Below are 24882 nucleotides of genomic sequence, written 5' to 3'. Positions count from 1 at the left end.
AAATACAGACAAATATCCTAGTCAGAACATAATGTAAGACTATTTGATTGTTGTACATTGCTATCAGCGCATTGCGTTGTAGTCACATGGGGGGGGGGGGCAAATGCCCTGATCTAGAACATAGGGAGTATCGACCTAAAACTTATGTTGAAATCACGCAAAGTAGCAGATTGTAACTGCATGTGTGGTTACAGGTATTATAGAATGTCTTGCACATACATCACACTATGAACTAAAATAGTCAAATGAATAAACTGTCCCTAGTGACATGATCATGAAATAAATGGCATTGTATCCAACGTGCACGTCAACAGAATCAGCCATAAGAAAGAATATACTGATACCCAATCATCGCCATACCAAAATGTCATATTATCCATATATATACATTTGTACACTGTCAGAATCTCTCCCAACATAGATCACCAATTATCAAATCATACGTGCTTGTACAGTCAAGGTGCTCAGTGATGGTCAGGGGAAAAGGGTAGGTGGACCGTGTGAAGTGCGTGCCTGTGTCTGGGCACCTTCCTTTCCTCCTGCAAATAAAATCAAAGAACAAAAGAAATATAAACCACATGTATTTAACTACATTTGAAAATATTAAAAGATATCCTGTGCATAGATCTAAAATATGGAACTAAGAGGAATCGCCTTCGTAATGTTATATTAAATAACGGAGACTCCAATAAAAGAAAGAGAGAAGGAGAGACATGAGAAATTAACATTCTCTAAGATTTATCGCCAGTTCCTCATCCTGATTGAGACCACCCGGATCCTTGGTCTGAAAGTCCACTATGTATTTGGACTCCCTTTGTCTCAATTTGAGTACTTTATTCCCACCCCTAGGATTGTTCATTATTTGTTCAAGGATGAAGAATCTTAGAAGTGCCGGGTTAGAGAAATGTTTATCCCTAAAATGACGGGCTACTGGATACTTTTCATCATTGTGAGTGATCGCTCTGTAATGCTCCAGTACACGTTTTTTGGCCAAAAGCGTAGTACTGCCTATGTACCAGAGTTTACATGGGCACTCAATCACGTATATGACAAAGGTGGTACTGCAAGTGAGGAATTGACTAATGTCCTTGCTAATGCCATTGTATGTGATGTTTTTGATGAAGGTACTGTTCCTGCAGGCCTTGCAATGGCCGCAGGGAAAAAATCCCTTGTAAACTCTGGTACATAGGCAGTACTACGCTTTTGGCCAAAAAACGTGTACTGGAGCATTACAGAGCGATCACTCACAATGATGAAAAGTATCCAGTAGCCCGTCAAACTTTTTTTGTAAAGTTTCTCATGGGTAGAATGCCCTTGAACTACCCCATGACTAGGAGGGGCACATTTGCTTGAAATGCTTGCTTCTATTTGAGGGAGGCTTTGTGCCTCACCACTTTCAATGATCACCAGCCTCCACTGATCTAGCATGTTAGAGTTTGCTCAGGTTGACCAGAATGTGTCAACACCTTTGTTCTTTATAGCGCGCTTTACACTCTCACGTAGCACTATGTTGTCGACCGCACTTTACGTGCTCTTACTTTTAAAACCGTAATTTTAATTGAGTAATTTCTACAAAAAAAATCCAAGAAAATGCAGTTCTGTTTAATACAAATCCAAGGCTGACACGAATAAAAAAACACAAAATATACTTATAAAACGCGAAAAAATTATATCTCAGGAAACTTTTACGTGAAGGAATGTAAAGTGAAGTCAAAAAGAAAGGTTTTAACTTCACTCGCCTAAAGAAGGAGATAACCTTTTGTTATACGTTTGAAGACTAGTAATCTATTCCACAGGTTAGCAGCTTGCTAGTGAAATAGGTTCTTGTCTGTTTTGAATGTTTTGCCCATGGAGAATCAGCAGACATTTATATTTGGACCTGAGCTCTGGATAGTACAATATGTGTCTACCTTTTCTTTTTTTATCAAGTTCTTTATTGGAGTTTTTTACTAAACAAATACAGCATAACATAGAAATACGAATGAATAAAGCCATCATCTGAGAAATTACCCCCCCTCCCCCACCCCAGAGAACCTTCCCACCCACCCACCCTGGCTGGTCTTTTGCCCCTAACAAGGAAACAGGAGACAATAAAGGGAAGAAAAAAAGGAACTGATCGGTTCTTCCACTGGCATAAGAAAGATAAAAAAATGAGAAAAACAATGTGTAAAAAGTAGAGACAAGAGATTATTGCGAGAATTGCGCTTAACAGTAAAGCTAAATAAAATACAGCAAAAGCTCAAATATTTGTCACCCATTACCTCCATCTTGGCTATCTTCAGACCATCTGATCAGAGGGCCCCACATTTCCATCCCCTTGGCTCTTGCTCTCTGCCCCTTTCTAGCAAATACTGCTGTGTCTAGCATGTATACTGACAGAAATCTCCCTAGCCATTGTTGACCCATAGGTGGAACAGGATCAAGCCAATGAGTGGCTAAACAGAGTCTGAATACTATCATAGCAATAAAGAGAAAGGTCTGAGTCCGAACTGGTAGCTGAGGGCTACTCACTCCAAGTACTATCAGCTGTGGTGTCAAATCTATTCGCTGCCCCAAATGAGATTCCAGAATAATACCAACATCCCTTTTAATTATACCCAAGTCAGGGCAGGAAACCAACATATGTATGATGTCTGCTGCTGGAAAGCCGCACCGCGGACATGTTGATCCCGCAACTCCTCCCCATTTTGAATCAGGTTTTAAAACATTGCAGCTGGAGGTTGGAGGCAATACATGAGGTTTGGGCCATATAAAGTAAGTCTTCCACTTCACCCACTCCAACCAGTAGCCGTTCATGCCAGTGGTCACAGTGTTTGGATAAATCATACGGTATCGTCTCATTCAATTTTTTATAAATCTCTCCAAGTGTACTTGACCCTTTGAGCAAAATCTCAACCAACGTCACCTGGGCGAAACCACTACTGCCCCCGATTTTCCTTTCTATGAAATCTCTTATCTGGAGATATTTAAAAAATTGTCTGTTATTGTGAGAAGTTGGCCTGGCATATGATAGTCACTAGTTATAGTGGCCATCTTGCACCAGTCCAATTCGACTCTTATGGTAGATAGGTTTAAGACAACCTTTTAAAGAAAGCTATCCTAGTGGCAGCTGTGGAGAGCAGCCTTCAGGCTAAGTCTCAGAGGAATGTAAAGCAGCTTGTTTTACCTTATAATCTCTTGAATTACCAAATGAGAGGACACCACACAGGTATATGTATATATGTATTTATTTCTAGACACACTCTACTAATCTCTTTATGAGATTAGAAGCCAGGAAAACATTCAAATATCAACGTTTCACAATAGGTTAAGCACATATATATGGCTGGGGCCCTAGGGGCGTACCAGACCATATACTAAAAAAGAGGTTTAGGAAAGTCGACTTGCAGAATGACAAGGCCTAGGGCCTGTAGAATCGCTGGGGCTTCACTACTGCAGTGAAAGCAGGTAAGTAACAGACCCACGGGAGACGCATGCAGTGTGTGAATACAGCCGGCGGTTCCCTATTCGCGGTTTGATTTTTAAAGTTTTAGAGTACTTCGAGGAAGTCTACAAGCAAGCCACTTACAAGGTAAGTAATTCGAGGGCCAACACACACTAGGGCACCGGAGTGCACGAGTTGCCTCACCAGGGAAGCCGGGTGCATAGGTGTCTTTTGGAGTCGGGTCGCGTCGCGTCGCTGTTTTCTATGGAGACCAAAGAAGATTTGCTGCTTGCGAAGACTGAAGAAGTGTCCGGTGGAATCCAAGGCTGGATTCAAGATGTAGAAGACCTGAAAATTGAAGGGACAGTGTTCACAGTCACTTGCCAGCGACCCGGGGCCAGGAAGATGGATGCCCACGGATGTCGGGTGATTTCAGTTGATCAAGGGTGTTTTGACTCTTCGCACATGACATGTTTTGATGCAGTCATTTCAAAGTTGGCATTTATAATGCATTTAAGAGTATATGATTTAACCGCATCCACAAACAGCCACAAGGAATAGACCCTGCTAGCTGCAGAGGGGCCCTGCTCAGGCAGAGGCACCCCCTCACATTGTAAACCAAGCACGCTGTCCTCAGGATTGATAGGGCCTGCCTTAGGGGTGACTGATAGGTTTATATGTGTGTGTATGGTGAGATATAGGAACCTATACCTCAGTGAGGAGTGCTAACACTACCTCACCCAGGCTGCAGTAGCAGGCCTGTGGTGTCAGATTTAGTCTGCTTCCCAGGGGTGGCATAATACATGCTTCAGCCCCTGGTAGGCCTGTGAAGTACCTATGCCCTTGATACCCAGGGTACCATATACTAGGGGCTCATAAGGTACCACAGTATCCAATCACTAGTGCATCTAGTATGCACTCAAAGTTGTTTAGAGAGAACAGAGAGACTGGGGCCCTGATTAGCAGGGACCCAGCCGGACTGTAGCCAGAAACCAGTGTATACATCAGAAAAAAAGTGGGGGCAACATAAGTGCAGATCCTACTCTCCTACAGTTATCGACCCCAAAAGTTTCCTTAATTAAGTTGAAGGGAATCACTTCTGTCTCATCCATGACATCACCAACCATCCTAACACCTTTGTTATACCAGTTTTTCATATGCCCATCCTTGAAAATACTAGGGAGTGATTTATTGCCGTACAATGGGGTATAAGCATTAATGAGACCCAAACCAAGCCTTTTTCGAACTGACGTCCAGATTCTAAAAGCACACATCAGCGTCTTAAACTTCACCCTTTTGTAATAATTAAAATTTGTGTGTTGCAAGAGACAACCACTAGCCTTTGACCCCAGTGATAGATCATAAATTGAGGCGGGCCGCCGCCTGTACCTGACTAGATTCCACTCTGATTAGACTACCTATTTTAAATAATATAGCAGCCCAATGATATAGCTGAAGGTTGGGAACCGCCCAGCCACCTCTGTCTCTAGGAAGCGTTAAAAATTTTAGCGCCCTCCAAGGGTGACAATTAGCCCAGAGAAATTTAGTCAGCAACTGGTTAATATTTTTGAACCAAACATTATTGATAGTCAAAGGAATTGCCCTGAAAAAATATAACATTTTCAGCAGAAACAACATCTTAATAACATTACTTCTCCCAACCAACGTCAGATTGAGATTGTCTATACGAGTAAGATCTGCTTTAAATTTTGGAAGTAATGGATCTAAAGTAGTTTCCACAATTTTGGATACATCCACCATTATTTCGACCCTGAGGTATGTTGCCTTCCATACGACCCTAGGGTCATTAATCTGAAGTCTCTTGCCAACTACGACAAGGGTTTTGTTGGAGTTGAGTCGATAGCCCGAAATATGTCCAAAAATCTGCGCCTCTTTTTCAATTTCAGCTAATGCGTAGAGTGGGTTAGGGGTTACAATAGCTAGGTCGTCGGAGTACGCCAGGATCTTAGTGCTCCCCCGTTACTATGTATTGCTAAGACCTGATTATTCTCAAACATTTCCCAACCAAAGGATCAATGTACAAAGTGACTAATAGGGGGGAGCATGGGCACCCCTGACGAGTTCCCCTACTAATTGAAACAGGGCCTGACAATTCCCCCATTATTGCTACTCTGGCCACCGGGTTGCTATACATTATTGATATGGCCTTGATGAAGCCTGCGCCTAGCCCTCTGCTCTCAAGTGTTGCCCACAGGAACGGCCAGGAGACCCTATCAAAGGCTTTCTCCACATCTAGCACTATTAGCCCGATAGGAACTCCCGTAATCCCTGCAGCATCAAAGAGAGCAATCACCCTTTGGACATGATCAATAGTGCTCCGGCTGGGAACAAAACCATGTTGGGTTGGTGAAACCAGTTTCTTAATCACAGCAGCTAGCCGGCTTGCCAGGATCTTGGCATATACCTTTGCATCGCTATTAATGAACGTTATAAGTCGAGAAGACCCCAGCTCCTTAATTGATTTCCCTTTTTTGGGAAAGGCCACAATATTGGCTGAGCCCTATGAGTCGGGTGCCCCAGACCAGATTGGGCCTCTAGAAAAACACCAACCATTAATTCCAGTAGGCAGGGAGCCAGTTTTTTTATAGAATTCCCTTGGAACGGAGTCAGTGCCAGCCACTTTCCCATTAGCCAAGGAGCTGATAACACCCGCAACTTCTTCAGCCTTAATGGGTACCTCCAGTGCCTCTCTTTCTTCCCTAGTTAGCTTTTGCCCTGGTAGCCCTGCAAGATAATCCCGAATTTCCTTATCGCTTCCAGTGATTTCTTCAGTATAAAGCTGTTGATAGAATCGCTGAAAGGCAGCCCGTATATCAGAGGCCTCTGAGACTAACCCCTCTTGAGGATCAATTGCAAGAATTCCCCCCTGTGTCACCCGTTGTCTAGTACGCAACGCAAGCAAGTGTCCCCCTCTCTCACTGCATTCATACATTTTGGATCGCCAGGCTGCATATTTCCCTGCCGCTTTGCTTGCCGAGACTTCTAAAATTTTAGACTTAGCTAATGGCACCCGTGTTTGTGCCTGTCCCACATTCCCTCGCTCATATTAACATCTACTAGTTGTGTCTCTGCCTCAACCAGCTTGCTTTAGAGTTCCTGCATGTACAATTTACCCTGCTTCTGGGACCACCAGCCATACCTTGAGGTTTCCCCTCTTATCCCAGCTTTCAGAGCATCCCATACTATATCCACCCGTGTACTATCCCTGTTCTCAGATATAAATCTGGGAATCCATACTCTCATATGTGCGATATATTCCTCATCGTAAAGGAGTGCTCTATCAAAAGTCCAACGTGGTACCTCCCTCTTGGAGGCTTGAAGTGGAATCTCAAGGACTAACGGATTTTGATCAGACATGACACGTGGAAATTTAGAAATCCGACATTTTGTCGAAAGTCTCTGAGACAGAAAGAAATAGTCTAGCCTGGTGTGTGTCTGATGTGGGGCTGAAAAGAAGGTATAGCCAAAGTCTTGGGGTTCTTGCGAGGCCCAAACATCAATGAGTCCATGCGTCACACATAAATTCACCAAAGATTTGAAGACTTTAGGTTTACGACCACTATATAGCCTAGCCCCATGCTTAATAGTGTTAGCACTCAAATATAAATTAAAATCACCACAGATAATTAAAGGTAGTGGCCAGTCAACAAGTTCCATATTTAACCATTTGAACAGGGCAGGGTCATCAAACACTGAGCCATAGACCGAACTAGGCGTAAAAAAATAATTATCCGCATTGCATAAAGAAATGACCCATCTACCAAGATGATCAGCTTTAGAGCATGGAAAACTGAAAGTTTTTGTGTGCGTGCCTTGGGTTGTAAAGGAAACTAGCTGATAACCTTCTAATTCTGCCACCTTATGTCTTCCAACTTTGATGTGTGTCTCTTGCAGACATACTATGTCAGCATTCAGATGCTGGATGTCTTCGTTAAGCCTGCGCTTTTGTGAGGGCTATTTAGACCACAGATGTTAACAGATGCAATTCTAAGCTTACCCCTTGCCATTTGTCATAGTCGAGTTCCCATTTGTCTTAATCAGGAGATTACATAAAGATCTGAATAATATCCATGCCATTGCATATAATTCTGCCCATTGGAACAGCCTGTCAACCAAAAGCATCCCCACCACCCCATCTTCCTCCCCCCTACCTTGCGGCAAAAAAGGTCCAAGGACCCTTGTGATGCCTCCTGCATGATACTGCTTCCTACCACCACCCATCAAGCTCCACCAAGTAAACAACAAAAACACAAGTATGACTATTATCCGAGTATATCAGCCCTCAGGATCTTTCTGATTTGAGACTCCTGATATTTCCCGTAAAAAGTCCTGTGCTTGCATCTCAGAAGAGAAAACCCTTATATTTCCCCGGTGGATGACTTTGAGGCGAGCTGGACTCAGTAAATACACCTCGCAGCCAATTTTCTGGAAGGGAGTAATAAGCTGACGTAGCCTCCACCTCCTTTCCACCGTAATGTGGCAAAAGTCAGGCCTAACGAAAAAGGAATGACCCTCAGCCGAGCGTCTTGCTTCAGGATGTGCCTTATCAAAAATTGCTTGTCGCAAAATAAAGTTACTGAAAAATATTAATATAGCTCTAGGTTTATCGTTCATATCATTCTGACACTTCCTTTTTTCAGCATGAGTGGGAAACGGTGTACTCGCTGAACTTCTGTGTCCCAATCCCAGTGTGCAAGCTCGGGGAAACTGCCCTTCAGTAGTCGCAGCACAAACCCTCTTATGTCTTCTCCTTTCGCTTTTTCCGGTATACCCAGTAGTCTTAAATTGTTACGCCTCTGGCGGTTTTCAAAGTCTTCAAGCTTCCAAATGACATCCGTCAGTCTTGATTCGTTTGATGTAACTTGTTGGGCAATGCTCTCAGCTCCGCTCTCTAATGCCACAACTCGCTCTTCCAACAACGTTGTTCTTTCGGCAATTTCTGTGCAGGTTTTATTTATTTTCTGGATAGCCCCTTGTAACATCTTTGTTGCATGATGAGCCCTCCAATGCTCCTGTTGAGCTTCAGATTGAATCTGCTTAAGAGTGGAATATATGAGGTCCATCAAGGGAGACGCCTCAGTTGCAGACTTCGTTAGAGAAAGCAGATTATTTTCCCCATGAGCGTTGTCATCTGGTGCCAATCCACCATCATTAATTCCAAAATGTGTAGTAGAATAATATCATTTTAATTGTCCAGATTGACTATGATCTGAATCAGTTTGTCTTGCATCCTGCTCTTTTCTCCCTTTATTTCTATTCCACCATGTCTGAGTGGAAAGGCGGTTTTGCGTACTGGGGTTAGATAATGAGCTGTCCAAGTCCATCTCTAAGTCTTCCGGCACGGATACCTAATTTCCACTAAAGTTAGATGGCGCCGAGTCTTTATTAAGAGAGAAAAATGTATCGCCTCCTTCAGGGGTCCCCGCAATCATGTATTGTGTCTGAGAAAGTCTGGGATTGACAGGTAAACTTTCATTAGAAACCTGCTCCTTATTCCCATGTTTCCTAACCATGATATTAACATCAAAGCACTCTGATTCCCCCTGTGAGAGCTCGCCTTGACCCAAACATAAGGATGTATAGGACCCCAGTCCCGTACTTACAGTGTCCAGGGGTGGAAGGCCATCTCCCCCTGTAACCGGCACTAATTCAGCTTCAGCATTAACCTAGTTGACCTCAATGACAGTTCGCCCTTCTCATGCACTTTCCCACGGCCAGAAAACATCCCTGGGATCACTCGCTGCTTGCCGGGGCCAGAGCCCGCCTCCTCTCCTGGACGCTGATCACTAGCTTTCGGTTTCGCCGGAGCCGCCTCCATGCTTTTTAGGTCTCGGCTAGCGAAGGCTGCGCTTGCGCAGTCTCGCTTGCGAGATTTAATGACTTTGAGAAGTGGGGCTTCAACCCGCCCCTCTTCTCTCCTCTTCTCCATTGGCTGGCCTCTTAAATGCTGGTCAGCCATTGGAGAAGAGCTTTGTCTCTCCAAACAAGCCCCGTCTCTTTCGGATTCGTGGGTGTGTTTTTTCAATTATTTCTCTTTTTTGTACTCCCTGCCCCTTTCAGACTTGGTGGGCGTGTTTTTTTTTTTTTTTTACAGGGACCTTCTCTGTTTATTTACGTCTCGGCTACTGAAGGCTGCGCTTGTTTTCACTGTGACCTGGAGGGAGGATTGAATTGTGCTGAACTCGAAGGCGCACAACGGAGGGCTCTGAGGGGCTGGTGACATATGCATGGCTCGGAGTCACGACGCGATTTTTCACAACACGAGACACATTGTTGTTGGGCTGGGGGCTGTGATAAAATGTCGTCAGGGAGGGTCGCGTTTCACCGGCTGGGCAGCGGCAGCGCAGTCAGGCGGGGTGAAAGGTAACCTGAGCGACGCAGGTCTCGGCTACCGAAGGCTGCGCTTGTTTTCGCTGTGACCTGGAGGGAGGATCGAATTGTGCTGAACTCGAAGGCGCACAACGGAGGTCTCTGAGGGGCAGGGTTTTTTTGCTCCTGTCCAGCTGCAGCAAATCTATTACTAAGCCCATTTCCTCCTAAAAAAATAATTTTATTCTGACTTTTTTACGATCAAGCTAATTTCACGCTGTGACTCGTACAGCGCTCGGTTTGCGGGACAACTCGGCTGCGAGGTGCATGCTGGGGGGTGTGGGGCAGACGGACCCTTCATGATTCCAGCGCCCTGAAGCCTGCACAGCCGAGATACGAGAGCTTTAAAGTGAGCCCGGCTGCCTGGGTTGTAGGTGTGGAGTGTTAAGAATGACTCCGATGGGTTCTCTTTAATATTGTTTCCTAATGCACCCCCTCCCCCAAATCCAACGGAGTGAAGACCGCAGAGCAGCGGCGGGGCTCATCACCGTCAGTGCTTGAACGAGTCACCAAGACTGAAGAGTCACGAGTTATAGAACTCTTTAGAGCTCTTTTCACCATATTTGTTTCAAATCGGCAACATTGTGAAACTTTGAAACCCGCTTCTTCGTCTTGTGTTTTTTTAGTCAGTTCAGTTTGAAAAACATGAGACCTCGAAAATGGAGGCAGTGAATGTTTGCAGGAGCTGTGGGGATTAACCCCACCCAACGCAACCCACAACTGTGCAGCCCTGAACCCCGCTCAACCGCGTCTGCTGCAGTGACTCAACTTTTCAATAACGCTGCCAAGAATTTCTTTTTTCTTCACAGAATAAAGACGACATTTACACACACTATCGAGAATGTTGGGTGTGGGGTAGTAAATTATGGAGCTGTGTCCAGGGACGGCCCGAGCCTGCAGTGTAGAAGCTCTTGGTATCCAGGTTCGGGAGTCATTCTTAGAAACATCTCTGACCCCCACCTGCTCCCTGGATAGGAAGTCTTTTGAACTGCAAAAACAGAAATCCTAACACTATACTCCACTCCGTCATTAGATCAACTTGGAACCACGCCACCTGTGCATTGTTGTGTATGTTAGGATGGCCGAGCGGTCTAATGCGCTGCGTTCAGGTCGCAGCCTCCTCTGGAGGCGTGGGTTCGAATCCCACTTCTGACATCTACGTTTATGTCATGCATTTTTGGACTTGAATTCAGTGTTTTTTCCAAGCACCCTTATCTCAGATGCATGACATACTTCCGTAAGTTGGCGCTAAATTCTATTTTCCGTTGCTTCTACTAATTGCCAGCAGGTGGCTCTTGAAACAATAAATCCCAGAATCATCTTCAGATCGCCTACATAGCGGGACTGAGATCAAGCCTAGCTATCTATAGTGCAGCAGGTTCTGTGGCACCAGGGTGCACTCTGCAGCGGGCGGCCTAAATACCTTCCCTAGTGATGATGGTGTGTAACTGTCGCTTGTCTGGCGTCCTCGTACTGCAGGTTGTGCTTGTTTGGGGCTTCTTTCGGCAGGAGGTGGGTCTAGTTGCCACGACAGGCCATGCTCCTCTGGGCATGCGCTGTTCCTCCCATCACACCCCTTGCACTGTGGCTGGCTACAGTGAGTGGGAAAAACGACAACAGGAGGATTTGACGTTGGCCAGGCTTGTTTTTTGGGAAGTTTGGCGAAAGTTTCGGGTCCCGGAATCTTGCGCCTGGACGGACCACGGAAGGCAGAATGCGGCCGACTAGGATTTGGGGGTGAGTACCGGGATCCGCCGCTGGTGTCATTTAACCAAAAAGACTCGGATTACGGGATGTTTTAAGGGCTGAACCGGGGAGTCCCTCTACCCTTTAAACGTATTTTAGAAATCTCTGTTTAGTAAATGACAGCCCTTTACATTGTCCCTCCGCTGGCTAAGAGGGTTGGAAGAACTTCAAACAAACAAATCTGAGCATTTGGCGTTGTATGGTCTGTAAAGCTTGCGTGATCTGTCTTCACCAAAAATGCATCACGATCTACAACAAAATAATCACGTAACCCCTCCCCCCACACTCTGGGATTTTTGTATTCGAACTGTGCTTTTTTGTTAATTGCGTACCACCTTCATCATAGGGAGTCGCAAGGTTTTCTTTGGTTGTACTATTTGTTGCCATATTTTTGCAGTCGGTGTTGGTAGCTCTATTTTGAATGCTGTGTTAGTTATTGACTGTCTGTCGCCTATAATACCGAAAGTGTTTCCCTCACCCCCTAATGTCTGTGTGTGTGTGGCTGTGTGTGTATGTGGCTCTGTGTATTTATGTGTGGCTCTGTGTGCCTCGCTTTGTGTGTGTGTGACTCTATGTGTGTGTGGGTGGCTCTGTGTGGGTGGCTCTGTGTGTGTGGGAGGCTCTATGTGTGTGTGTGTATGTGTGTGCCTCTGTGTGTGTGGCTCTGTGTGGGTGGCTTTTTTTGTAGGTGGCTCTATGCGTGGGTGGCTCTGTCTGTCTGTGGGTAACTCTGTGTGTGTGTGTGTAGGTTGCTCTGTGTGGGTGGCTCTGTTAGTGTGTGGGTTGCTCTATGTGAATAGCTCTGTAGGTGGCTCTGTGGGTGGCTTTGTGTGTGTGGCTCTGTGTGTGGGTGCAAATGCAATAGGTCTCGCATTTGAGAGATTAAGCTATTGACATTGTAAATAACAATGCCGTTTCTTTAACCCCTTCGGTGCTCATGACGGAACGGTTCCGTCATGAGCGTCGGTTGAGCTGTGCTCATGACGGAACCGTTCCGTCATGACCACGCCCGCGCAAGAAACGGTCAGCGCTCAGCGGGAATCGGCGCCGCATCGAAGGGGTTAAAACATAAACAAAAATAATGTCATGAGCAATGCCAATAGCTCTAACTTTAACAATGCCGAGACCATTGCATTGTAAATGCTTGTTGTTGCCACTGCGGGAGTAGCATCCCCTCCTTTCTTCCCGCTCTGCGCTCTTCGAGTTGCCGGGGTGCCGTGCTGGGTCCCCACAGCTCCTGCTCCAATACCCATGGTGCCGAGATCCCCACGGTCCCGGGGAGGTTTGGAAAGTTTAGGCGGCATGTTGGTACGAAGGAGCTGGCTGCAGCCGCTGCCCGAACAGAGCAGAATCCTCAAAGCAGTCCGGATCAGCAGGTGAGCAAGTTCTGTCGCTTTCACTTGAGTCTTTCCGAGCAGTCTCTTCAAACGATGTGGTGGACAGCGAGTGGCCATCTAATGCAGCTTTAACTGATAATTCCTTGGGAGTTCCATGGAGTCATAGATGGGTGGTGAATCGAAGAACCTCACGCGGACGCCATCTTGCCGACATGAGTCTACCTTTTAGTAAACAAGCATTTGCAATGCAATAGGTCTCGCATTTACGGGAGTTTGAGCTATTGGCATTGTAAATGACAATGCCTTTTTTTAATGTTTTGGGTTTTAAAACATAAATAAAGGCATTGTCATTACTAATAGCATAAACTCTCGCAAACGCAAGACCTATTGCATTGCAAATGCTTGTTTATGTTTGATCTGCTTAGCTGGGACGCTGTTCTGATAATGAATTTGCTCCTCCTCTCCAGCTTTACATCGGAAGTAGGAGTACACTTGTAGCTTTCTGAAAAGCTGTCAAGCGGGGGCTCGAGTGGGCAGACTGTCACTCTTCGAGGGAAGGATGGTTTTGAGGAATGTGCGCTGCTGTTTCTCTGTTCACACAGCTCTCCATTGCTTGCTCTCAAAGCCCGATAAGGACTATGATTGAGGGGTGCATATTCTGCTTGCTCATGTTGTACCTAAACAGGACGTCCTAGATGGAGCAACAGATCTTTGACTAAACAATAAGCTCTTCAAAACAAGCCCAAAGAAGGGGGACGGCGGAGATTTCAAAAATGACAATTAAAATAATGTAAGCGTTAGTAAAGGCTATAAGTCTGCCTTTTTAATCAAAGGATTTATTATATATAAGAGAGTTTGCGCATGTGAGTGCCTTTGGGCAAATAGATGGATATATGAGCAAGTCACTCATGGAAGGATGGTTGAATAGATAGTTGAGTATTTGCAAGAGTAAATGAGGTACAAGTATACGAGTGCATGAATGAATGAAAGGGTGGCAGAGTGCATGGACAAGCGAGTGAATATAAATGAGTGCTACCTGGGTAGATTAGTGGATTATTAGGAGAACACATAGATCACGGACTGGTGAATGTATGGAGTGATTACTAAGTATGCGAAAATCAATGGATGAATAATTTAATGAGTGCATGGATGGACAAGAGCGTAAGTAGAGGAGACTGGATGGTTATATATGAGTTAGTGAGTGAGTGGACATATTTACAAGGATGAATGAGTGGGTGGATGAATGACTGGATGGATTACTCGATGCATAAGGTTATCCTGAGTTGTTGCAGTTTGTGGCAGAGCAAGCTACAATGATGGTAGGATATGTAAGACGGGACAATCCAGACCAAATAACACAAGTAAAAGAGCACAGCAGGCTATTCAGAGGCTGGGTATGTGCCCCTAACACACTTTGGACCCAGCTTCATCTCTGTCACATGAACTATTGCGATGCCAACCACCTCTCATTAGGGGTTAGACTGGGTCATAACATTATTTGATCACATGTTCATTCAAACGGTAACCTCTTGACAGAGCGCACATAATTGTCACATGTGCAACTGTAATTACCATACACCGGCGGCTATCAAAATACCACCAAATTCAAGAAAAGTAAATACTGTATTTACAGGACGGGGAGTGGGGGGGGGGGGTTGTAGACAGCACAGTGAAGGGGTGATGCTAGGAAATTAATGGAGAAAGTAAAAATAGCGTAGAAGAGGAAGGATGTATGAGATCTTACCAATATTTAGTATTGTCAGAACTGAAACAATTTTAATTATGTTTAATCACATCAAAATCATTGCTTTTACTCACGGATTGTTTCATTTTTTTGTGGAGTTTTATATAGCATGAACTAGACACGAAGGTATCAGAGCGCTTAACATGAGCACCAGTTATGTTACAGACTGATATGAATTGCTAACCAGCATTGGCAACGCGAGTAGGTCTGGCTTGTTTGAATCGCATGTTCTGTGTGATAGGTCTGTATGCAATAGCACAATTCACAGAGGAGAGACTTAAACACCCGAAATTGTTACTGGAAGTGTGTCATTTCACATTAGAATGTCACTCATAACTGAAACCATAGAAACAATAACAAATCGGAATTAAAAGGCCAGTCTGGGAGAAGTCTGGTCTCCAGCTCTGCCCTTGCTGTCCTAGGCTTACTGTGCTATATGCCCCAGGCACGAGCATCTGTTGTGTTCTGGACACATCTGTGCACCTCAATGGCATAACATAGCCCCCCTCCTCCATCCGCCAGACCCTGGCCTAAAACCTCTTGACTGAGTCCGGAGGGGGCCCCTCCCGGTACTTTGCAGAGTGTGGGGCGTGGCTCAAGTTATGTTACATCACGGGTGCGCCTCAAGCGCGTGCAAGGCTCCAGCACTGAAGGCGCGCGTGACATGTAGCGGGTCTAAATGCACAGTTTATGTGCAAGCTGTGTGTTTTGTTCTCTGAATGCCTGGGTGTGTTTATTTGTGTGCGCGCCTCTTTATGTGGCAAGCCGCCCCTTCTACTTGTATATATGGTGCGCTACGAGCCCGTGCTGGTTTATGAAGAATTCCATCTAAGGCTGTTGAGATAATTCAGTGGCATTCATGCCACCGGATATGCTTGCAGGTCACCGGTTCGAATTCCAGGTAGATAAAAGAAGTGTGCCTAAAAGCTATTCACGTTATGATATGTGCTACATACACAGCAATTATTGAAATGAAACGCAGGGGTGCATCCTTGTGTTATATTTTAACTAGTATTTTATATGAGTACTCGTGACCCAACAGCATGGTAGTGTTGATCGCTCATAATTTACTAACAAAAGCAAATGATATTAATGCATGTTCTAATTAGGATTGAAAACTGTGGATTCAAACGCCCAGGATTTACACAGAAGGTTTAGGCCCGCGACCCACTGGTAGCACGGCCTGGATTGAAGTTGGTTGTCACGCTGCAAAGGAATGACTGAAGGGTTGTTGTTCAATTACACAGTCGCTCATGAAATATTTCAGTTACAAGCAGGAAGTGGGATAAGGGAGGGGTGTCAAATGGTGTGCACTTTCGCGGCCGCTTTGATGTTCTCAGTGGCCGCGCGGCTCACTGAGAACATCAAAGCGGCCGCGAAAGTGATCAGCAGGCTGCCAAATGGTGCGCACGCCCAGCGCTGCGTGTAGCGGGTCTAAATCCACAGTTTATGTGCAAGCTGTGTGTTTTGTTCTGTGAATGCCTGGGTGTGTTTATTTGTGTGCGCGCCTCTTTATGTGGCAAGGCGCCCCTTCTACTTGTATATATGGTGCGCTACGAGCCCGTGCTGGTTTGTGAAGAATTCCATCTAAGGCTGTTGAGATAATTCAGTGGCATTCATGCCACCGGATATGCTTGCAGGTTACCGGTTCGAATTCCAGGTAGATAAAAGAAGTGTGCCTAAAAGCTATTCACGTTATGATATGTGCTACATACACAGCAATTATTGAAATGAAACGCAGGGGTGCATCCTTGTGTTATATTTTAACTAGTATTTTGTATGAGTACTCGTGACCCAACAGCATGGTAGTGTTGATCGCTCATAATTTACTAACAAAAGCAAATTATATTAATGCATGTTCTAATTAAGATTGAAGTAGCTTGTCACGCTGCAAAGGAATGACTGAAGGGTTGTTGTTCAATTACACAGTCGCTCATGAAATATTTAAGTTACAAGCAGGAAGTGGGATAAGGGAGGGGGTGGCAAATGGTGTGCACTTTCGCAGCCGCTTTGATGTTCTCAGTGGCCGCGCGGCTCACTGTGGAACATCAAAGCGGCCGCGAAAGTGATCAGCCGGCTGCCAAATGGTGCGCGCGCCCGGTGCACATGCACTGTAGTTGGCGGCCTGAAAGCACTGGTTTGCACTTCCAAATCCCCCTTTTACAAAAGCTCTCGCGAGTGCAGCGCTAAAGCGCTGGCTCAGGCGAGACCTAAAAATGGGAGAAGTAGAAGGCTCATGTGAACCCGTCTAGGAAGGTTGGTAAATATCATTATTGCTAAGTTTTGTATGGGCCGTGCATATGTCTGCAATGTGCACTGTAGTTGTTAAACTTTGTTCAAATAATAGTAGAACCGATTTTATCGATCGACTTATATACATCTATGCACACCACAACAACACAGTACCCTTGCACAGGCCTGCAATGTTTCCTTGGCCGATGCTTAATGTGCGGCTCTTTTTTTTCTTTGTATGCTGGGATTTATAGTCTTAATTTGTCCAGTTTCAAACAGGACTAATAGTCCAAGAAATCAAATAAAAAGCCTGTAGTGAGCAGCACATCACACATGGACCTGGGAATATTTGCAGCTATCTGAGCATTCGGATAGTGCTAGTAAAGAGTAGGAAGGGCGCATCAACTAAAATTCACCAAAACACTAAGGCAAGCAAAGTCACAGCACTTGTACTTTGACTCACTGCTGACGTGACAGGATGCAACACCACTGAACTTTTAAAACAACCAATATAATTTCAAAATGAGTACATCTGTAAATGCATGAAAAATCTATAACTCAGATAAATCTGTTTTAGGTATCACCCATATATTGAGATGAGCAATACCCTAATGTGCAATATAGTCCCATATTGCAGACTTGTACAACTCCATATGCTCAGTTGCACCTAGGTGCACTGCAATAGCACCGAAGTGCAACCACCATATATACATGTTTAATTTTAGAGTTTCAACCCCAATGCACATGTAAAGCCGCAGACTCCCAGGCACAATTGCTTTGTAGCTTGCACAAGGGCTCCTGCGCTTGTGGAGTGTGGGGACATGGTCAGTGTAGCTGAATGATCAGCACCACAATGAGGCCTCCAGAGGATAAAGCGATTGGAGTCCAATGTGTTCACCAGGGCTCATTGAGGGAGATAACAAATTTCCCCTGTAGCATTGGCTTTTCTTGCCTACTTCCTGCACTGGAGTAGGAGAGCAGTGATGCCACTCCACAAGAAGGACAAACGCCCCATTGGCATGAGTTCATTTAACCATATTTAGTATCACAGTGCTCTTTAGGAAAAACCCAGTAGACAGGTGTAGTCCACGAGAACCAAAGGGAGTGCATGTTGTACCTTCCACTAATGATGCCACCAGACTCACTGAGTAGCCAGCCCTAACCTGGGTCAAACCTGTGATGGGTGAAAACCCTTCAGTATCTATATAGAGGCGTAAACTGACACTACACGAAATGGTCACTGACTAAAAGCTTAGCAATGGAAGACCCCTGGTGGAAGACACAGAACCAGCAGCTACGTCGATCTCCAGGGGTGCCTGTCCCTAAATTAGCGGTTCTGTCCCTATGCAAGGGCGTGTACCAAGAGGGACCCCTGAGAGGTATATGAGTACTTAGAGCCACCTGTCAACACCATTGCACTTCCAGGCCCTTTCATATGCTGTGACCTCTACTGATCCTCTAGCCTCAGCAAGCTTCATTGGTGATTGTTTCCGGGAAACACAGTGGTAGATGGTCACCAGTTTTGAAAAACGGAATAGGGATAAGACAGATTCTAGAGGTAGGACCTAACACCTCGGCATGGAATTCTGCCCTTTGGCTCAAATACCTGGGTCCCTTTCTATGTGCAGTGATTCTGTCAGAAACATTGGGAGCTTTCACCATACATGCTTTTATACATTCATGCATGTGTGCTTATTATCTGCAGCTTAACTTAGCCTACTGCAATTTGGTGTACTTGGCTTGTGGTGAAGAGTATTAATAAATGGCAGAAGCTTCTGAACCTGGCTGCACATTTTGTTTGCAATGTCAGATGCAGGGATCACATTTCAACACCTCACTACGCCATTCATTGTCTGCTTATCAAAGAATGCATGCAATTTAAGAATCTTTGCTTGATTAATTGGGCCTTGTGTCTGACTGGCCATCTTCTTTCCTATCCTGGTCACTCAATATAGAGCAGATGGAATCCTAGATCCAAAGCTCTACTTCTGTTGTCGGTGCCCCATTTTCATCAGAGCTGTAGGCCTCTCATTCACAGTGTTGGGGCTTCACTTGTAGAAGGCCATTCTGGTCTTCCTTCATCATTTGCCTGACATTAGGCACTTTAAGAAGTGTCTTAAAAAATAATTCTATTAATTTATCCTAGATTTCGTTTAGTACGTATAGTGCCATGATGTGTGTAGGTTGCTTTACACTCTAGAAATAAATACAACTTGGTAATGTCCCCATGTTGCCATCCTCATGAGAGAGCCTTTTGAGTGAGAGTTGTCAGAAAATTCCTGACTGGCCCACAGTGGAAACTCTCAGATGTTAACTCGAATATTTGGACCACTCGGCTGGAGAAACTGTATTTTGACATTGCAGTGGTGTAGAAAAGCAGTTCTTGAAGGGAAGGGTGCCCCCTTGTTAAGAGGGCACCTGACCTTCTCCCCAGATAAAGCCACAGAGCTCCTCAGCATTTCTGGACAGGTTCTCAACTTTATCCTGAAGTCTTCAAGTCCCTTCAGGTATTCCCTGGCTAGGGTCTTCTTCAAGGACTATGAGGAATGGGAAAATGGGACCTTGCTCTGGTCCTGTCCTCTGTTATAAAGATTATTATGAAAAGAGGAGTTGGCTCTCACAGAACCTTCTGGACTTGAAGCTTGGACCCGTTCCACCTGAGAGTGATCCTGTCTGAAAGACCTTAGGTCTGAGGGGAGTAGTTCCTGCTACAAAGTCCTTCATGTGAACGATGATGAAGGCCCCGATGAAAGGGAGACCCTATCACAAACAATATTGGGGCCCCTGTTTCAGTATCACTCATAGATGATCTTGACCATCCCGTTATATAAAATATTTATCTAAAATGAAGAACGGATAGAGAAAACAGAGTGGGCTTATATTTCTAGTTCTTACTGTCTGTATCGCTGGGGTACACATAGTTTTCTACCAGAGCACTCATGCTGGAATGCTACCTTGTTGTCACAGCCCACACCTGAAAACAATGATTTAAAGGTGAAAATTTCAAGACTGAAGATGGTGTCCATAATAAGATGGAGTGAGGTGCTCACCCTAATTTGAACTTAATGGCTGCATCCAAAGTGCTGGAAACTGGAAATATAAGCTGGAGTTCTTCTCCAGATTGCTGAAGAAACATATCAAACTGCATTTGTGTGGACTCTGCTTTGGCTCTCATTACATATGTGAACTATGTGAACACAGGTCCCCAAGGGCTAACATAAGCCTTGATGACCTGTGGTGCTTTATTTACTTTAACTATGTGAAAGCCCTTAGTCAACCAAAGGAGTCAAGTTGAGCTGAAGCTCTGTCTAACCCTCACCAGATACCATAGGAGGATTGCTTTATAACCCCTACAGAAGTTGCAAGTGAGCCTCCTTTGAAAGGTGATTATGCCTGGTGAGCATGTCCCATGCGCCATCACTACATCTGTGTAGGTTGTGAAACCCAAACCTCACATTCCCCATCTCAGATAACCGCTAGTCCCTGCCCAGTGTGGGCCCATTAATAGTCTCTTGGACTAGGTGCTAGGCATTCTAGAACCTCACAACGGGGCACCTGGTCCTTTCCTGGCTGTACAGTAGTCCAGGATGTGGCTCGTCTATGCTTGAGCCAGATCCAGTCATTCAGATCGGACCTGTGATGTCAGTAGTATGTACATCGTCCCTTGTTGGAAAATATCTCATTGGCATTCGAGTGTCAGAAGCCATTCTGCACCCTTTATCTGCAAGCCTGGGTCGGCATTGGCCGGGACCCTTTGACACATTGACAGTAGCTCCTTTGGAACTGGAAGTATTCATGCATAAAGCTGCCATGAGACACTAACCCAAACAAGGATTCAGACTTGATCTCCATGAGTAATCCCATATTGTAATGTCAACGTTGTTACAAATATTTCAAGAGATCTAGGCATTTAAGGTTTCTGGCTACAAATTTTAGTTGATTAGCTACCCTGAATCTCCACTCTAGCCACAAGTTAGAATTTTTTGATCTTGAATCAAAAATGTGTACTGTGTGTGCAAGTACTCCCTGGGCAATTATTTAAAAAAAAAAGCATGACTACAAACATTGGAAAGTGATTTTTTTACAGTTTTGTTTTAATTAATTAAAATTAATATCAAATGTGAATTTATTGTTTTTAATTTGAATCAGTAGTTAGTCCTAATAGGAATCCAAAGAGTAGTTAGTATCTAATGATTTCAGCGCTCTGCACAGTCTGGAGCTGTCTACAGTGCAGATATTACATAGAATAACATTGACCCATTGTTTCCTGTGAGAGGGTCACAATTATTGGCATTTGTGAATGGAGGATCTGAGAACTATGTACTGTTTTAATTTGTCATTTCCCTTTTATTTTCACTGAGTAATATATTTCTAAACAGTTGTTTTGTTTTAGTTGTGGAACAACATGAACAATAAACTTTCAGATTAGTCAATCAAAAGTACATCTTTAGTTAAAAGTTGTTGAAGTAGTATTCCCTTTTTGTAGTAATAACCCATCTTGGGTATTCAATCTTTATTGCCACTGCCATTATGGCGTTGTAGATAAGATAAGATAAAATACTTTTTATTGCACAATTAAAATAAAATCATTGCAATGACGCCGAATAAAAAACAATATTTTTAAAAGAGCATATAAAAATAATTATTTGTTTGTTGTTTTTAAATGTTAAAAAGGGTTTAGACACTGGTTAAGCCACTATAGACATGAAAACCTTAAGAGGCTAGGCACAGCATTATGAGTTATAGTTCTGTATGTTAGTCCAGATCCAAAACTGCCTTTACTGCCGTCAGTTATTTAATAAAACGTGCCGCCACCTGCACTGATTCGCCTTTCATGCACTCGACCAGGGCAGCTTCACATGTCCGTATATTTAAAGAGCGCTAAATGGGGCGAAGCCAGTAAATTTTCATTGTGCAGAGATTCTCGCAGCTGCACAGTATGTGGATTAAGGATTCCTCTACTGCTCTGCATGCTCGGCATTGAGTGGTAACTGTTTCTTTGTACCCTCACCCATATTTGTAAGCCAAAAATTGAATCAATCCGAACTGCAATTTCATTAATTGGCGTTTCAATATTGGTTTTAAGGGGGTGGACAAATAGTGTGGCAAAGACCCACTATTATAAAGTTTTGCTGCCCAACTTCCATGACTTAAGTTTTTCATTGTTTGCGTATCACTGTCGGCCCACAGAGGCTTTGCCTGTTTTGTTAAAAGTCTTGCTGCCACTGGTATGGGGGCTGATCATATTTCTTTTGCTTCCAGTACCTCAACACAATGAGCTAGAAATTCACACCATGTGGACCCTTGGGTGTTTATCATTGTCCAGATGTTTTTCTTTAGTGTGTCGTCCCGGGCTTGTTTTGCTTTTAGACAATAAGCCAAGAATATAGCTTTCAGGATCCCCTTTTGGGATGAAAGGTTGACTTCCTTGTGTATTTGCGCATGTGAGGTGGCGGTTGGTAGAAAGAAGACTTTACTGAAGCAGGTTGACTGAGCTCTGTCCAGCCATGTTGTCATCTTATCTTTGAAGGCTATTACTCTGTAGGCAAAGGACGGTAAGAATTTTGCCCCCATTATTCGGATTAAGGGAGTGAGATCAGGAGAGTTTATGGCTTTCCTTGCTCTACAAAAAATGCCCTCCAAAGATTGAGCCATGATGTGGGCGGAGGGTCATCCTTTATGGTCGATCGATACACCAAGGTACTTGTAGGTGGTGACTATCTCTATTGATTTACCTTCAAAGTTCCATGCTCCTTTCCTTTTTAGTTGTCGCGAGATTATCATTGCCTTTGTTTTTGCCGCGTTCATTTTTAAATTGTTCTCTCTGCAGTAGAGAGACAATGCCGTTAGTAGCCGCTGTAGTCCAATCGGGGTTTGATTGAGCAATATTGTGTCATCCGCATATTGGAGCAATTGAATTTTGGTGTCTGCTAATTTGGGAGGAAAAGCTCGTGCTTCCGCCAGTCATTCAGATAAATCGGCCAACTATAGATTATAAAGCATTGGAGCCAATTAGCATTCTTGCTTTAGGCCTTTATTGGTTTGTATTTTTTGGGTGGAGAAACATGCTGTAGTGACTCTGACTCTGAATGTAGAGCAATCAAAGATGCTAAAAGCCTGTTATCAATGCCCCAATTTTTTTTTTTTGTCCATAGTTGCTGGTGAGACACACTGTCAAAGGCAGCTTGGAAATTGATGTATTGCAAGATACAGAACACTGCCTTTTTTTGCCAATGTTGTCTTGATCAAGTAGGACATGCAAATCAGGTTGTCTTTGATGTGTGATCCCTTTTGGAACCCCGTTTGCGTGTGAGCGATCAGTTTACGCACTTCGGCCCAAGCAATTATGGTGTTGTACTGTTTCTAGTCTCAAACCTTCACACTACACCCTATGTACTATTTGCTTGATCAAGCTACCCTGGAAATTCCAACCCTGGTGAGTCCGTTCCTGCCTTCTCAAGGAAGTTCAATCTTTTTCACTGGTTTCTGGGTATAAACTGAATAGCGATAAGTGTGAAATCCTACCTCTGACTAAATTTACTTTTAAAGTTGATTTCGCCTTGACAAACTTTACTTGGAAATCTTCTCATATCAAATACTTGGGATTGAGTTTTACGCCTACGATTAAAGACACAGTTACTTTATGTTTGAATACCTGTATTGAAAAACTTTCAGATCTCACTACGAAATGGCACCCTCTATACCTCTCCTGGTGGGGCCGATTAGAAACCATAAAAATGATGCTCTCCCCTCTGGTTTTATATACCATCCCTAATATTCCAGTCCCTATCTCTCCCAAATTATTCAAGCTGATTAACTCAGTATTATCGACATTCTTATGGAATAATAAAAAGGCCCGTCTGTCTCTTTCTAAATTAATACGCCCTAAAACTGAAGGTGGGGTTAACTTTCCTAAATTTCCTGTTTATCATAGGGCTTTTTTACTGCGGCAAGCCTCATTTTGGTTGCTTGATCCGACAGATGATTGTCCCTTATGGACATCGGTTGAGAGTTCGTTTTTATCCCCCTTTTCATTTCACGAATATCTCTATTTTTCCCGCAAACCCCAAACACTGTCTTCTCCTATATTTAAATTTACTTCCAAACTTCTTATTCCTCTATTTCCTTCAGTTCCTGATACTCTTGAGGCCTTGATGGCGTCCACCATTTGGCACAATACGGCTCTACTAATAAACAACAAACCTTTTTACTGGAAGTCTTGGAGGCAACATGGTTTGATTTGGGTCCATCAATTATTTTTGAATGACGAATTTATTCCCTTCCTGTTGCTTCGACAGATGTACAACTTGCACGCTACACTGATTTCTAAATATCATATTCTCCGACGTACAGTACTTGATGTACATACTCGGCTTACCAAAGACTCTAGTTCTTCTCGCGTCATTGATGTACCTAGTGACCTGTCTACTCTTTTGCGTACCAAACCTAGAGCCTCCACTTTGTACACTCTCCTTCAATCCAAGACTCCATCTAGACCAAAGTCCGTGTCTGAAATCACTTGGGAAAGAGATCTTAATGCTGTATGGCCCCCGTCAATGTGGAATAAGATCTGGATTAATATACGCAAGACATCCAGAACAGCTAGTTTAACACAAACCTTGTTTTACACATACAATAGGCTCTTATTATCTCCTCATATTTTAAATAAAAGATTTTCCACTATACAGGATACTTGTTGGTCCTGCTCTTCTGATGCTGATTTGTTTCATATGCTCTTTTCATGTTCTCTTGTATATAGGTTTTGGAAACAGGTTTGGTCTCAAATTAATTTAATTTTTGGTGCCAATGCCCCATTTTGTGTGAAAGACATCTTCCTAGGTAGCCTTTCCCCAATTTGGGATAGCTATGAAATCGATATCAGAATTGTTGATTTATTAATAGCAGTTGCTTTCCAGCAAATAACGAGAAATTGGAAAGATTTCACAAAGATTTCTTACAAAGCGTGGTGGTACGATGTATGCCACAACCACAGATTGGATACATTTCTC

This window comes from Triturus cristatus, chromosome 5_2 (genome assembly GCF_964204655.1).
Source record: "Triturus cristatus chromosome 5_2, aTriCri1.1, whole genome shotgun sequence".
In the NCBI taxonomy this organism is placed as follows: domain Eukaryota; kingdom Metazoa; phylum Chordata; class Amphibia; order Caudata; family Salamandridae; genus Triturus; species Triturus cristatus.
The sequence above is the reverse complement of the archived record's forward strand: the minus strand, read 5'-3'. Positions refer to the sequence as shown.